The following is a 13,521-nucleotide window of genomic DNA, read 5'->3' on the forward strand; positions in this document are numbered from 1 at the left end:
ATCCTTTGTATCTCTTTGTTGTGGGGGGTTTGAAATGCTTGCCATAAAATAAGCAATTATTTTATCCTCCACCGAAGTGGATCTGGTACATATGTTCTTAGGCTGAAGGAGCCCCAGTTACCCAGATGAAGAGTAGTGATTGGGGCTCCTTTCAAGTTCACCACGACCTGTGGGTGTGATTTGATCAGATCCACATCATATGATAGTGAGAAGCCAAGTAGCACTATCTTGACTCTCCTACCGTTGGGATTCAGTGGCGAGACACGCACTTTCCTCCCATCATTAAGCTCCTTGGCTCCATGCCTTGATCTCTTGTAACTGGGATTGACAACCAGATTTTTTGCTGTATCTCCGACGCTCTTACCAGTTGGTAGGCTTGTCGAAGCCTTCAGGTTTAGACGGGAACATTAAACTGTGGGAAACGTCTAGGGGGTCCAGACTCACCTTCAGACCGACCTTTCGGCTTAAATTCTGGGCAGCGGTCGTGGGAGCAGCAGCGGTTTGGCTGGTTCAGCTTATGCTCCCATCTCGGTCAGGGAGGACGTCTGAGGGTTACTCAGAGGCCTCCCTGATGTGGGTCCATCTGCTGAACAATCTCGTGGGCAGACACGTTTTTGGCTGATGTCATGTCCATTTTAGCAGCAGGTCTCACAGAGTCAACCTGTACTTTGCATTTTCTCTTGCCACTAGAAGCCATGTATGGCTTCAGAGTGACTGCCGAAGTCTGGGCCTTGCATGGTTCATCATCCTTTGTATCTCTTTGTTGTGGGGGGTTTGAAATGCTTGCCATAAAATAAGCAATTATTTTATCCTCTCATGCTCCCACCCACCACGAGTCCAACAAAGGGGAAGCTGTATGTTAGAACTAATGTCTGACAACCACAGGGGTGGTGAGAGGAAGCCAATGGCTGTTGTACCGCCACTCACGGGACCAGTGTGAGTGCCAACGGTGACATTGACTGCTTGACCCTAGCCTCCCGAAGGAGACCAGCCGATTGATATGATCGGGCCAATATCAGACCACCCATCTTGCTGGAATAAGGGACCAAAAAGGCGTGTGCTAGCACAGGGTATACTCATCCATACCATGCTCAACCTCTAGGACTCCACAGTGCACAGGGATGCCATGCACAGCAAACACATGGGTAGGTGTGAACCCTGGAGAGAGATTAGAGGGGATGCCCTTCCACCTACAAGATAGGCATCCTTGTTTGGAACCTTTCTTTCTCCCTCTCCAGTCAAACAGCCACCCAAAGGCTGTATGACCTTAGAGAAGGAGCTCTAGTCCTGCACCTCTATGAGGAGGTTCCAGTGGTAGGACCACGAGTGCGCTCATCAGCAAGGTGCAGGAGCTTATATATGAGTCATAGGAAAGTGTAGTACAACAGTTTTTGGCAGTGGAAACAAGGCCTTATATACATACATATACACATATGTATCAAAGCATATGCTTTTAACTTGATACAGTTTGATACTCTCCAGCTAGCCAATCAGAACGAGATATTTTCCAGATATATCAGGTATCAGACATGGGTTTATATTTTCAGTTTCAGTTTCTTGATATAACTTTTTATTGTAAAGGTGAATAACATGTCTCTGTGCCTAGTTAGCAGTACATCAAATACATGTTTACTCAGTATGGTTAAGATTTGAGGTGAATCATAATGGTCTTGAGGTGGAGGATGAGACCCTGCAGCTCAAGCCGAAAATGGTACAAGGGAGGTAAAAAGGAATGACCTGTAAGTCCTTGGATGTAGACTAAAGGCCCTTTTTGTAGCATCTCGACACCCCTAACACTTTGATACATTGTTTCAAGTAGTACCACGGTCGCTACAAAATGCGATATCATCAGTTTTTACTGACATACAAAGTTTGGGGAAAAGGAGAAGCCATTTTTTATTTTATTTCAAATGAAAAAGTCAATAGAAAAATACTGAAGTTCTTAATTTGCTGGTATGATTTTTTATTACAGGCAATACATTGTAGAAGTTTTAAATAAAATGGAAATAGTACCTGTTTACTGTGCAACTTGTATCATTTATACACACCACTCTTCGCATCGCAAGGCTAGAATTCCAAGTGTCTGGAACATTGACTTTGGTGGGATGAACTCATAATCATTCTGTACGTCTATGATATAACCTTACATGCTTAAAAATATAAAAAAAATGCTGTGTATTCTGACTTGTTGATATACTTCAATCAATAAATCAAGTAAATATCCGTCATCATTGGAATTACTCAGTTGTCTGATTTGGACATGGAACTCACTCTTCCACATTCCATATGAAGTACAATGTATGTAAAAAAAGAAAGAAAAGAAAGACTGAATTTGAGAAATACATCTAAACTTGCCACAACCTTGTGAACGAAGAGCGGTGTATATAAACAATATAAGTTACAGGTCAGGTACTTTTCCCATTTCATTGAAGCTTCCAAATTGTTCTGCTTATAATTAAAAATCATACCAGCATATTAAGCGCTTTAATGATTTTCTATTGCCTTCTCATGTGAAATAAAACAAAGATAACTTCTATTCTCAAACTTTGTATGTCAGTACAAGTTACTAGCACAATAGAAAACAAGCAAACAATTAATAGGTTTGACTGAGCATCAGGAGTCAGGGAAGTACTTCAACAGCTGATTAGGCAGTTTCGTTATACCTCCCTCCCTAAACATAATTTCACTCCTGATCTCTTGCCAAACTACGAGTAATTAAGCTTGTGTTTACAGCCCCTGCCCACCCTATCGTCAACCATTTATGACTATTTGCCTTTCATCACCATACACGTCTATAATGAATCCAATGAATATCTGTACTACTGAAGCGAGAAAGTCAAGTGTGGAAGAGTTTGAACCATATCCACTTTCGAGTTCATCAAAGGCACTGTTGTGTAGTGTGCGAGAGAGCCTCGTAGTCAGCATCGCTCCTCATCAATACGCTACCCACTGTCACCTGTGAGAACCTGTAATTAACACCATGCCTTGCTAGCCCGGGAGACCTATCATGTGATTAGTATTACTTATGTCGTTAATGCATTATTAGAAAACATTAATTCATTAATGAATTTTAGTCAGAGAAGGGGATAATGTAGTTTACAATACTTAGCTTAGTATATATGTGTGTAAAGTAAGGGTGATCTTGGCCACCCTGAAGTACAGTATGGCAATGTAGCTCTTGACTTGACATTCTAGGACTTTCCTCACAAGACTTCTGTTTGGTCTTCTGCTTGTACCCCCCTAACGGGAGCCGTCTTGTCGCGGTGGTGGGGCTTGAGGTCCCAATAATCTGGTGAGCCGGACCAGAGGGCTACCCACACTGGAGGGGTCACCAGTGAGGGATGAGACAAATTGGCTTCCTGATGCACCAAGGCCTAAGAGAGTGGATGGTGCACCCACCCCTGGTTCATTCCATCTTAGACCAGGGAGAACTCTCCCGTGTGTTTGCTGTGTGTGGCGTCCTGTATTACTAGGAGACAGGAGTCTTGGAGGTTGAGCGACGCTGCATGCTGTGCCCTGCAGCTAGCAACACACCTCTTTGGTCCTTTATTTTGGTTAGCTGGATGGCTTGATCAAGGCCCGGTAAAGTTAGTTGGCTGGTCAAATATGGCTAGGGTCAAGCAGGCACTGTTCAGTCGATAGCGCATAGGTCCCGCGACTGCCATCGGTACTGTAATATAGGCTCACTACCCCTATGACTGGTGCGAGATTTTGAGCCCCAACTATAGCTTCCCCTCGGACTCCATGGTGGGTGGGGGGATGAGGAAATGAAGAATTCTAATTTGTGCGAGTACTACAAATTTACAAAGATCTAACTCTTTCCCTGACAACCTATGCAATCACCTGACCATTCCCTCTGGAACATCACATGTCACTCTGGAACCTTTCCAGCTTCCGAAGGGCAAGAATGGGAATCATAATGGTTCCCGGGCTCCCAAACCAGGTAAGGAGAAAAGTCCTTCTCAATCTATTAAGGAAATCTTACCTGGTAAATATGAAAGTATCTCATATAGTCAGTACCTAGTACTGAAGACCATTGATGGTGTATCAGTCACGGATCTTCATATTTTTGAAGTACATCGGGTCTCAAGTTTCATGTTCCCCTCACAAAACAATCAATCATTATAAGGAAATTGTCTTTTCCCGAGACCTGATGAGGTATTCAGAGGAGAGACTGTTAGAGGAACTAAAGAATATTAATGTAGTGGCAGTATAACGTTTTAAGAAGAAAGTTGATGGTTTGGAACAGTTGACACCAGCTCTCCTTCTAACTTTTGAAACATTAGTTCAAGGTAAAGCCATATGTGCCTAACCCTATGTGGTGCTTCCACTGCCAGGGTTATGGGCATGGAGCCAACTCTTTCCGTTTTAAAAATGGACAACCAAGAGTGTGTGTAAAGTGTGGTACAACAGGTCATTAAGGAAATTAATGAATGAAAACTGTTCAGGCCCAATATGCTGTTACCACTGCAAAGAAGCTCATGAAGCTTTTTCAAAGCAATGTAAAAAGTACAAATTTTAAAAGGAAGTATTGGTAATAAGGAGCAAGGAGGAAGTTAGTTTTCCAGAGGCAAAGCGACGTGCCTGTGTGTTGTTTGCACAGCCAGGCAAGTCCTTTGCTTCGGTCCTAGCCCATCCTCCTTCTCTTCATCCCTTGCCCTCCAAAGCTTCTTACACAACACACTCTGCCACTACCTTTGAACCTCACTCCTCAATTGCTGAAACTGCCTCTGGTGAGTTGTTCCACCAGAAGTAGAGTATGAATGAGGGTCGTTGAGGAGACTCCTCGTCCCAAGTAAGGTCTTTGGAGCCATCAGTCAAAGCTCCAGCTGCCAACACATCCACAAGGGCCTCCACTGCTAGACGGAATGCCCCTGAAGCAAAGGCTCAGGTACGCCCTTAGCCTAAGCAAAGGAATCCTGAACCTGTTCAAAAGACAGAGTGGGGTCTTTGGAGCTCAGGCAGGGCTCCAAGGGCCTCAACGGTGACAACTCCAGCTGCCACTGCTGCTAGGCAAAATGCCCCTGAAGCAAAGGCTCAGGTCTGTCCTTTGCCCAGGCAAAGAAATCCTGAGCCTGTCAAAAGGGAACCTGTGGAAACTAGTTCCACAGGTAAACCCCTCAAAAGATTCTCCCAAGATCCTGGAAAGGAACAGGCTAAAGGTGTGGGACAAACCTTGACCACAGGTGCTGCCAAACACCTTATGAAGAGGTAGTTTGAAGAACTGGATACCCTAATCCAATGGAACTGTTAGGGAATTCATGCAAAATGGGAAGAACTGCAACATCTGATAGCTTTATGTAACCCAGTTTGTGTATGCCTACAAGAGATTATGAACTGGGAAAATTGTTTGATAATGGACCTCATGGAGGATTAGCAGTGATGGCATGTCAGGATATTCCCTTCCAGGCCATCCACCTGCAGACAACACTGCAGGTGAAGGCTGTGAGAATAGGCTTGACACGACCTGACACTATTGCATTCATCTACCTTCCTCCACATAATCTCAACATAGATGATTTGGAAGATCTACTTGGGCAGTTGCGACATCCATTTGGTCGGCATCACCTCTGGGGAGACACTTTGTGCAACCCTCGAGGAAGGGCCTTGGAGTCCTTGTTCTTAAGGGTAGATGCTGTTTTACTGAACAGTGACACTCCCACACATTTCCAAATTCAAACTGGAACATTCTCCAATATAAACCTGTCAACAGGTTCATCTGATTTACAGATGAATGGAAAACTTACATGGAAGCGACCACTTTCCAATACTTTTGGAGGAGGTGAATGGTATTCCAGCCAATGGAGTGCAGAGATGGCGACTTGAACATGCGGACTGAAATCTTTTAGATCAAACTGCAGTATTTCAAGGATCTGTGAATGATTTCCAGTGTGTTCAAGATGCTGTTAATCACTTCACATCACGAATTCACCTTGTAGCAGAAGCATCCATTCCCAAACGTAGCGGGCAGTACCGCCGACCTTCGGTTCCATGATGGCAATTGAAACGACGCCACAGCGATGTAACCTTGATATATTACAAAAAGATCCAAGCCAAGGCCAGGCGAATACTAAAGGAGGCTAGACGGGCGTTGTGGAGACAGTATGTCTCCTCGATTAACTCTGGGACACCCTTAGCATGGGTATGGGACAAGGTGCATAAGATCACTGGAAAAAGCACATCAATGACACCACCTGCTTTGAAGATGGGTAGCATAATCCTCACAGACAAAAAAGATGTTGCTAATGAGCTAGAATCCATCACTGAATCCATGGCAGAGATCTCCTATGGAGCATCTTACACTGCCCGATTCTTCACTCTCCGGGCTGAACAGGAACAACACCCAGTGTCGTTCTTCAGTAGGACTGCAGCAAAACTTCCATACAACTTGCCATTTTTACACAAAGAGATGGACTCTGCTTTGCAGCTCTGCCGTAAAACTGCCCCAGGAAGTGACGATATTCCATACCAAATTATATCTCACTTACCAGAGAGCTCCCAGAAGTTCCTGTTGGAGGGCACAGTGCCATCCACATGGAAGAGGCTATAATCGTTCCTGTCCCTAAAATCTGGTAAGGATGCTTCCACACCAGGAAATTACAGACCAATTTCTCTCATCAAATGCATCTGCTAACTGATGGAGAAAATGGTAAACTTCAGGGTGACCTGGCTGCTAGGGAAGGAAAACGTGCTGACACATATCAATATGGGTTTCAGAAAATTGAGATCGACCACAGATGCACTTATGAGGATGGAAACTGCCATACAGAATTCCTTCGCACAGCGACGTCAGATGTTAGCAGTCTTCTTTGATCTTGAATAGGCTTACGGTACTATTTGGAAGTATGACATACTCATGAAGCTGTATGATATTTGAGAGGGGCATTACCTATCGTATACAAAGTTCCTTGCTAACAGGAAGTTTAGAGTTGGGTGGGGAAACAGTTTCTCTGATCTGGAAGATCACCTGGAAGGGGTCCCACAAGGGAGTGTCTCAGTGTGAACCTGTTTGCCATGCAATAAATGACATCGTAAAGGTTGTTCCAAGTGCTGTTTCATATAATCTGTATGTGGATGACTTTACACTGTGCTGCTCAAGAGGAAGCTTACTGGATGTGCAAGGACACATGCAGACAATACATCAGGTTGTACAGTGGGCAACATATTATTGGTTCAAATTTTCCCCAGCAGTGAGCAGAAGAAAGACTGCATCTGGCAGTCTTTCTCTAGCAGTCTCGATCTTCACTGCAGAGCTGCATACCAACCTTGCAGCAGTTAAGATGACTAGAGATCTTACGAATCATTCTATTGTAATATGATGTGACTCTTGTAGTGCCTTGCAAGCAATCAAGAGCTTAAACTCCATATCCAGTAGTGAGGGAGGTTCAAGATTGGCTTGCTTTGATGTTAGCACCTAAAAGTATACCTCTGTGTTGGGGAGCTGATCAGAAGACCAAGGCAGTTGCCACTCAACCCTGTGATGCTAGTTTACTCTCCCACACACCAACCTGAAAGCCAGCATCAGGAATTGTCTTCGCAATAAATGGAAGGAACAATGGAGGCCTTACATCAAACCTCTAGGACCAAACTGCGAGAGATTAGAGATGACCAACCGAAAAGTAGAAGTTGTATTAACAAGACTTAAGAATCGGGCACACAAGACTGACTCATGGGCCGATGATGGCTAAATGTAAGGCACTTTGCGAGGGATGCAAGAGCCATTAACGGTCGCACATGTAGTGGAAAGATGTAAACATTCTCAGACCAAAGACGTATGTACTTTTTTCCCCCATATACACTGAAAAATGTACTGGGGGAGGATTGTGATATAGAGGGTCTTATTAGTTTCCTTAGGGAGATAATCTAATCATGCATAATATTTATGCAATGATTTTATACACTTGGAGCATAATATTTATGCTTTGATTTTTAATAAACTTATTGTTATTTGTAAGATATTAATTGATAGATTTTTGAAGTTTTAAATATTTCAATATTTCTATATAACAAGGTATTCGCTGTTATAATGACCTTAGCTGTTGACGCAGGCAGATAATTTTAAATAATCAGTCAATCAATCTTCTGCTTGTCGTCGCATCATGTCCAAAGAATAAGTAGTGTGGTTCTTACTGATGAGTAATAAGATGTATTGATGGCCATCTGAGCAAATCCCAGGTGGCCCTTCAGTGTCCTGTGAACCCACTCTGCACAGCTGTTGGATCCTGGGTGGTATGCAGTGATTAGTAAGGTTTGAATGGTTAAGGTTTCATGCATTCTTCTCCACAAGTCACTTTTGAATTCACGTCCTTAGTCACTCATCACTTCAAGTGGACAGCCAAAGATAGTGACATACTGAGTAAAAGCATTACCTACTGTTTCACTGCGCTTATCAAGGAGTGCAAAGAATGCTGTATATCGTGACACATGATCTACAATGTCATAATTCATTTATTCCCATTCCTGAAGGAGACATTTCATTAAATCATCAGACACCCGATCAAGAGGTCTATATATTTCTAGAAATTTTTGCAACATACATTGCCATTTAGTGCACTTTTCTCTTCTGGCAGTGTGCACAGTTAGCGATATATTTTTGGATATTGGCTGATGCACTGCGCATGAAGAACAGCTCTCGGCTGCAGAAATAAGTCTTCATAAATCCAGGGTGAGCAGCAGTACGGCTGTCATGGTCTAGTACTAGTACCTGCGGAATATGTGATTCTGGAATAACAAAATGGTATTTTAATGAGCCACTCTTAGTGTTCTTCACGTAGTACAATGTATTATTAATCTGCAAAAGTCATCCACAGAATGATAATAAGCAATGGGTTTATCATCATTACCTGATGATAGCATTAAACGAGCACTGACTTGCATAAAAAAGGGTTTGGAAAAAGCTGGAAGGGCGAGAACTGGGGTGGTCATTAATTTCTGACGTAACAAATAAAAAGTCTTCTCACACTCTGGCGTCCATATGAAATGCTCTTCCTTTTTAATTAGTTTAGTGAGTGGGGCTGTAACCTCAATGAAGTCTTTCACATATCATCTAAACAACACAGCCATCCCCAAAAAAAGCCCGCACTTTCCTTATCGTGTTAGATCTAGAGAGTGCCTGGCTGGCTTGGAGTTTTTCAAGATTATGCCTTGAACTGACAAAACATACCCCAGGAAAGAAACCTCTGGTTTGCCAAAGTGACATTTAGGGAGACACCGTTTAAAGCCTGCCCATTGCATTGATAGCCAAGACATCCTTCAGGTCATGTAAGTGAGCGTCCCTGTCAGCTCTATGAACAATTACATTATTGAGATAGCGTATTGCTTGGTGGCCTAGTACCAGAGCCAAGACATTATTCATGACCTTTTGGAATGTAGAAGAGGCCGTTGATAGACCAAAGGGCATTCAGACAAACTCCCATAAACCTCTTTCAACTGAGAAGGCTGTTTTAGTCCTGTCTTCTGGCAAAAGTTCAGTGGACGAATATGCATCTTGTGCATCAAGTGTGGTAAAAATTTCCGGTCCCAGTAGGGAGTCCATTGTGCTATCTATTTGAGGTATAACAATCAGAATGGATTATTGGATTCACTTGTCTGAAACCCACAGAAAGTCGCAGTTTCCCATTAGGTTTACGCACTAGAACAACAGGGTTTTGCCAATTTGACTGCGATGGTTGAATCAAGCCCCTTTTCGCCACATACTCATTTCTCTAATGGTATCTTCAGTGGCCATAGGGGAGGCATTTCCTGTGTCGATGTGATGGTAAACCCGTTATTTTACCCAGATATAAATCATGTACTGAAAACAACTTATCATAACCTCTAATCACTTTAACAAGCCCCGTTTTGTGTTAGATTTACGTGAGGGGTGTCAAGGGCTCTAGTTTTATCTTCCAATAATCTAGTCCGTGAAACGCCTTGGGGGATCAGTAACTGATTTGCTTCTTTCACCAAAATTGAAATATTCACCTGCAACTGCACAAACACTGCCAATTTTATCGGAAGGACCCAAATTAATTGCTTCTTCAGTCATATTTATCACTTTTACAGTTCCTACACTCTCATTACCACATGTCACAGACCCATTTACATAAAGGCCCTTTTGAAGTCTCTTGCCTCCACGACCACAGATGGTGATTGTTTGCAGGATGGTGACAGCAACTTCCCATTTCCCATTTCTTAAATTCAAACTTTTCTAAGTATTCTCATTTTATAAGTGACACATTGGCACCAGTATCGAAAAATCTCTTGATCAATCTTCGCGCACCTGTATGTATTTTTACTACCAGCCTCCCATCTGGTCGACACCGGTACTCACTGCTCACACCCACATCGGCAACACTGAGGTCCTCCGCACCATTATTGCCATACCTTTTAGAGGTGTATTGGCATCACCTTTCTCGAACCTGAATCACAGGGTCTAACTGCATCGTAATAACTCCTCAGATTCTTACTTGCCGCTCTCGCCCCTGTGTCAGGCTGCATAAGACTTCATAACATCCCTCTCCCCTCCCCCCGACAATCCTTGGCGCCTGGCCGTGGTGAACAAACGAAAAATAGATGGCGCAGAAGGCGATGCTGCAGAGGACCTGCCTTCAGGAGACGCTGATGAACAAACGAGAACTCCTTGGATGGCCCTTACTGAGAAGGTAGATGGCGTGATCTACTAAGCAGACGTTTGGCCCTTAAACGCTTGAAATAGCGGCCGAAATACGAATTTCCGTAAACTGGCGACAGAAAAATGGAAAACAGTTGTTTGGCGCCAGAGCCTCGTTGGCTAAGCCAGCGTAATTTTATTTCCTTCATATTTAAAATCATGTGTATATTTTACGTCTTTTTATGATTTAAGAAATGTCATGTATTTCTATAAAGACCTCCGACGCAAATAATAAATAAAATGAGCAATTCCAAATAAATGAAATAGAAGCTGTAACGTCTCGAAGAACAGACGACAATTTTAAGAACAACGAGTCTTGCTGCGCAGACTCCGAATAAACGAACTTGGCGCACGACCTTGTTCGCATAAAAGGTCGGGTCAACGACCTTGTAAGGGAGTTGCGGTTTACCTTGGCTCAGTGACTTACGCTCAGTCTTTCCTTCAGAAAGCTGACGTTTTTAACGCATTTTTTTATTTTGGATTTTTACTCTACGAGGATTTATGGAGCTGAGGACTTACAGCATTTTTTTAAAAGGTATTGTTATCTGTTTTTATTAGATTGTTCTTTTTCGTGGAGGTTTTATTTGTGGTTTACTCTATAATGGCTTGAGAATAATAATACGTTAATGAACTGGCTTTTATTTTTATTTCATCACATTTTTATTACTTCTTTTTACTAGTAAGTTGATGAATTCAACTTTATGATCTTTATATTCCACTGAACTTATGGAAATGCTTGTATGGTGATATCTACTCTTGCTAACGAGAGTACAGGGACTGTGCAACATAATAATCAGGCCTTTCCTTGGTCAGGTTAGATAGATATAGCTTTGGCCACGACACAGAAAGCTAATTCCGCTACCACATGATAAATTCTAACCTGCCCATGGTACCGATCCCTCAGTATACTTTTGTGCCGAAACAGGAAGCACGAGATTCCTTCTCCAGGGACTCAGCCTCCCCCTACAATGTTTGGCATGTTTAGATTACTAACAAAATGTGAAAGAAGTATAGACTCAACTAGGCTTCCCTACTTGCTGAACTTAGAGCACGTGCAGGTTTGTTTGGGTCAAAGCATTTGCAAAATCACGAGGAGACTGACCTTCCTCTCTCCTCTGAATCACCTCATTCTTATTATCATGTCGACCAAAAATATTCTACAGTTCACTCTTGAAGGAATACCAGGAATTAGCATAGAGGAACTTAGGAAGTAACATATACTGCTTGGCTAAACCTCGATTGCGTGATTCTGCGAGGCGAATGAACTCTCGCTCTGACATACCTGTATCATGAGCGTATTCCTCCAGCCACGCAAACCACTGTGTCAGGTCCAGTGCTGGGCTGTGCCCTGATTTTGTAGTGCCTGAGAAATAACCAATACTATCAAGTAAACTTTTCCGATATTCCTGGTTAGTAATTCCATTGCTGCTAAAGTGTGCCACACCGCATCTAGTTAATTTCTTGACATATGGTAATCTGGCTTACCATCACTACCGCACGCGGCCATATCTACGCACACATTCCCCTTTCCCGACGTGAAGGACTCTTCTGCTTTCGCAGAACATTTCGGGATTCTTACGACTTGCACATTTCCCGTGTCTCCCACTTTCGCATCTGGGACCTTTGTGTCAGCAGTAGCAAGCATAGGTTCATTTTGCACTCTTCCATTTTGCCCACGCGACCAGACGAGCTTAAATTACAAATTTAGTACCTTGACGACACCATGTATATTGTAAATACCCAGTATAGTAAAATGCAACACTTGCAAAGGCGTGAGAATAAAGTACGATCTCTAACGCAGGCCACCAATATAATAAAATCAAATACGGGTAGTGTCAAGGTAAACTGCAGTCAATTCTAACTTGTTTATTTCAGTAAATATTAAAATAAGTTCGAATATATTTCAAATATAATAATTCGTAAATAAATAATAATTCACAATTAGAGGTTCATAATTCTTCGTTCAGCATTACGGGGACTCACCTCGCTGCTTGCGGAGTGCCGTAAGGGCAGTGCTGGCGCCGATTACGGCCAAAATCCGCCGGTCTGAGCTATCACTCTCCTATGGCACTTTCGCTTATTACATAAAGAAAATCCAGGCACAAGCAATCTCCAGTAAAGATAAAAATCCTCCAGACTCGGCCTGCCTTCGCCCTACAAGACGTTCTCAGCTAGACTCCCCGTTTTCCTGTCGTCGCTGCAGGACCCCCCCCCCCACGATGCATTCCCCCACGGGAAGGGAAGGGGGGAGGGGCTAGCACAACTGAAAACAAGTAAAAAATTAATAGGTTTGGCTGAGCATTAGGAGTCAGGGAAGTAATTCGACATCTGATTAGGCAGTTTCGCTATACACACACACACACACACATAGATATATGTATACACACACACACACACACTATATATATATATATATATATATATATATATGATATATATATATATAATATATATATATATATATATATATATATATATATGTGTGTGTGTGGGTGTGTGGTGTGTGTGTGTTGTGTGTGTGTGTGGTAAGTGTATACATATATGCATATGTATATATCTCTCGTTTTTAATAAATGTAGTTGTTGCATTGTGGTTTTTTACCATATGTATATGTAATAGAACGTATGTTATGTGTGTGTGTATAAGCTGATGTTATTGTACTCATTAATTTAACCGCCTGCAAAAATATATTCTGCAGATTCATATAGGAAACACACAGCAATAAGTGTTCCAAATAGTAGTTTCCATTTCCATTAGACTGTACAAAGCAATAAACAGTAGTAAAGCCTTGACGAATATGGTGCTGGTAATTCATAATCACACTGACACAAGAGTTGCAGTTTCAAAGATAAAAGCAAAAAATTTTTCAT

This window comes from Penaeus monodon, chromosome 38 (genome assembly GCF_015228065.2).
Source record: "Penaeus monodon isolate SGIC_2016 chromosome 38, NSTDA_Pmon_1, whole genome shotgun sequence".
NCBI classification, from domain to species: Eukaryota; Metazoa; Arthropoda; class Malacostraca; order Decapoda; family Penaeidae; genus Penaeus; species Penaeus monodon.